The sequence below is a fragment of the Zea mays genome, chromosome 1, assembly GCF_902167145.1.
Source record: "Zea mays cultivar B73 chromosome 1, Zm-B73-REFERENCE-NAM-5.0, whole genome shotgun sequence".
Lineage (NCBI taxonomy): Eukaryota > Viridiplantae > Streptophyta > Magnoliopsida > Poales > Poaceae > Zea > Zea mays.
Window position 1 is genome coordinate 20,576,502 of NC_050096.1, and position 4,185 is coordinate 20,580,686.

Genomic DNA, 4,185 nt, shown 5'->3' on the forward strand with positions numbered 1-4,185 from the left:
TTTGTCGCCGTATTGAGAACCGAGTAGGACCAATAACAAAGACAGCAAGCAGCAGAGGTACATAGACTCAAAACTTTGGTACATACCGAACACCGAACCGTTCAAACTAAAGCTGAAATCTCAGCTGTTCATAATTGTTTCCACCGACCGGTTCATATTTTTCCCAAACCAAAGTTCTATTGCACCGAACAACCAAACCGAACTATCGGTTAAAACCGATTGCCCACCCCTAGGTAAGGGCCAGGCTGAACGCTGTGACCCCTACCTAGCGCGTCAATAGTCGTGGTTTCTAGAACTAGGGGGACAATAAGATTTGTGTTCGGCAGGGGTGCTAGCGTGGACTCACTCTGAATGGTGAGCTATGAGGGTCTCGAAAGTGGATCTGAGATGAGTGGGTTATATTGGTTCAGGCAGGAGCCCTAGTCATGTGTAGTGCTCACAATAGTATTGCTTGGAGCGTATTAAAGTTGGGTGGATATCTTGGATGGGGGTTGTCTTGCCAATTTATCGTTCAAGGTGAGAGCACCTAGAGGGGGGGTGAATAGGTGATCCTGTAAAACTTAAAACTTAAGCCACAAAACTTGGTTAAGTGTTAGCACAATAATCACCAAGTGGCTAGAGAGAAGATCTTGCACAATACGATAACCACAAAGAGTTCAACACAGAGATGACACAGTGGTTTATCCTATGGTTCGGCCAAGACCAACGCTTGCCTACTCCACGTTGTGGCGTCCCAACGGACGAGAGTTGCACTCAACTCCTCTCAAGTGATCCAATGATCAACTTGAATACCACAGTGTTTTGCTTTTTCTTTTCTTATCCCGTTCGCGAGGAATCTCCACAACTTGGAGCCTCTCGCCCTTACACTTTTGATGTTCACAAAGAATCACGGAGTAAGGGAGGGATGAGCAACTCACACAAGACACAAAGATCACAGCAAATACGCACACACAAGACCCAGACTTGAGCTCAAAAGACTAACACACTAGAACGGGGCTCAAATCACTAGAATGGCGAACAAGTGCGCAAGAATGATGTGTGAGTGATCAATAGTGCTCAAAGGATGCTTGGTCTTCTCCTCCATGCGCCTAGGGGTCCCTTTTATAGCCCCAAGGCAGCTCGGAGCCGTTGAGAGCATTCGAGGAAGGCAAATCTTGCCTTCTGTCGCGTGGCGCACCGGACACTGTCCGGTGCCCGATTTCTTTCCTTTTTCAGCGAAGTCGACCGTTGGCAGCCAGAGAGCCATTGGCGCACCGGACATGTCCGGTGCCCCCTTCTAGTCGTTGGCTCGGCCACGTGTCCCGCGCAGATCGCGCGGCCGACCGTTGGCCCGGCCGACCGTTGGCTCACCGGACAGTCCGGTGCACACCAGACAGTCCGGTGAATTATAGCCGTACGTCGCCGGTGAATTCCCGAGAGCGGCCAGTTTGCTTTGAATCAGCCTGGCGCACCGGACACTGTCTGGTGCACCACCGGACAGTCCGGTGCTCCCAGACTGAGCAGAGTCTGGGCTGCTCGAGCCAAGACAATTCCAATTCGATTTTTCCTGTTTCCAGCACTTAGACACAATACATTAGTCTCTAAAACAATGTACTAAGTCTAAGAAACATACCTTTATCCTTGATTTGTACTTTGTCCACCATTTTACACTTAGGCACTTGTGTTAGACACTAAATCACCAAAATACTTAGAAATGGCCCAAGGGCACATTTCCCTTTCAATCTCCCCCTTTTTGGTGATTTATGCCAACACAATATATAGCAAATACAAAATCAATTCAAATAAGAACTCAAATTGTTTTGATTCAAAATTGACATATATGGATCACTCTTTGCCACCACTTGGTTTGTTTTTGCAAATCAAACTCAAATTTCTATCTCTAAGTCAAACACACATGTTAAGACATAAAGAGAGTCATTCCAAGAGAAATTGATTCAAGATTTCAAAAACTCCCTTTTTTCCCATAATCAACACTTCTCCCCACAAGAAGCCAACTTTTGACAAGAGAGACAATAAAAGAGTTTTGACAAACCAAAAGCTCTATTCTACTATTTTCAAGATCTCTCAAGTGGTAGCTGATCCATTTATTGCTTTGGCCTTTATTTTCTCCCCCTTTGGCATCAAGCACCAAAATGGGATTAATCTTGGCCCTTGAACCCCATTGCCTCACCAAAATCTTCAATAAGAATGCAAAGGCAATAAGAGTACATGAGATGAACTTGGAATAAGTTACCCTCTCATCGAAGTGCAGTGGAAGTCTTTCATGGTCCAAGTCCACCTTTTCCCTTTCAATCCTTCTTCGAGACTAAATCATCAAACTCAAGCACATGGTTAGTCTCAAAGGGTCAAGTTGTAACACATCTCCCCCTAAATATGTGCATCACTTTGCAACGGACTTGTGAGGTCCAGGGAGTGTTTGTACAACTTGAGCACCATAACTAAGCAACAAGATGCATAAGGAACATGATCAAAGGCATAAACACATATATGCTATAAATCAATCCAAGTTCCACGAATCTAAGACATTTAGCTCACTACGCAACCTGCAAAAGGTCTTCTCATCTAGAGGCTTGGTAAAGATATCAGCTAGCTGGTTCTCGGAGCTAACATGGAACACTTCGATATCCCCCTTTTGCTGGTGGTCTCTCAAAAAGTGATGCCGGATGTCAATGTGCTTTGTGCGGCTGTGTTCAACAGGATTTTCCGCCATGCGGATAGCACTCTCATTATCACATAGGAGTGGGACTTTGCTCAGATTGTAGCCAAAGTCCCTGAGGGTTTGCCTCATCCAAAGTAGTTGCGCGCAACACTGTCCTGCGGCAACATACTCGGCCTCAGCGGTGGATAGGGCAACGGAGGTTTGTTTCTTAGAATTCCATGACACCAGGGACCTTCCTAAGAATTGGCACGTCCCCGATGTACTCTTCCTATCGACCTTACATCCAGCATAGTCGGAATCTGAATATCCAATTAGGTCAAAGGTAGACCCCTTTGGATACCAGAGCCCGAAGCAAGGTGTAGCAACTAAATATCTAAGGATTCGCTTCACTGCCACTAAGTGACACTCCTTAGGATCGGATTGAAATCTAGCACACATGCATACGCTAAGCATAATATCCGGTCTACTAGCACATAAGTAAAGTAACGATCCTATCATTGACCGGTATGCCTTTTGATCAACGGACTTACCTCCTTTGTTGAGGTCGGTGTGTCCGTCGGTCCCCATCGGAGTCTTTGCGGGCTTGGCATCCTTCATCCCAAACCGCTTCAGCAAGTCTTGCGTGTACTTCGTTTGAGAGATGAAGGTGTCGTCTTTGAGTTGCTTCACTTGGAACCCAAGGAAGTAGTTCAACTCGACCATCATTGACATCTCGAATTTCTGCGTCATCACCCTGCTAAACTCTTCACAAGACTTTTTATTAGTCGAACCAAATATTATGTCATCGACATAAATTTGGCACACAAAAAGATCACCGTCACAAATCTTAGTGAAAAGAGTTGGATCGGCTTTCCCAACCTTGAAAGCATTAGCAATTAAGAAATCTCTAAGGCATTCATACCATGCTCTTGGGGCTTGCTTAAGTCCATAGAGCGCCTTAGAGAGCTTACACACGTGGTCGGGGTACCGTTCATCCTCGAAGCCAGGGGGTTGCTCCACGTACACCTCCTCCTTGATTGGCCCGTTGAGGAAAGCGCTCTTCACATCCATTTGGAACAACCTGAAAGAATGGTGAGCGGCATATGCTAGCAAGATACGAATGGACTCTAGCCTAGCCACAGGAGCAAAAGTCTCCTCAAAGTCCAAACCTGCGACTTGGGCATAACCTTTTGCCACAAGTCGAGCCTTGTTCCTTGTCACCACTCCGTTCTCGTCTTGTTTGTTGCGGAACACCCACTTGGTTCCCACAACATTTTGCTTAGGACGAGGCACCAGTGTCCAAACTTCATTTCTCTTGAAGTTGTTGAGTTCCTCTTGCATGGCCAACACCCAGTCCGGATCGAGCAAGGCCTCCTCTACCCTGAAAGGCTCAATAGAAGAGATAAAGGAGTAATGCTCACAAAAATTAACTAATCGAGATCGAGTAGTTACTCCCTTGCTAATATCACCAAGAATTTGATCGACGGGATGATCCCTTTGAATCATCGCTCGAACTTGGGTTGGAGGTGCCGGTTGAGTTTCTTCCT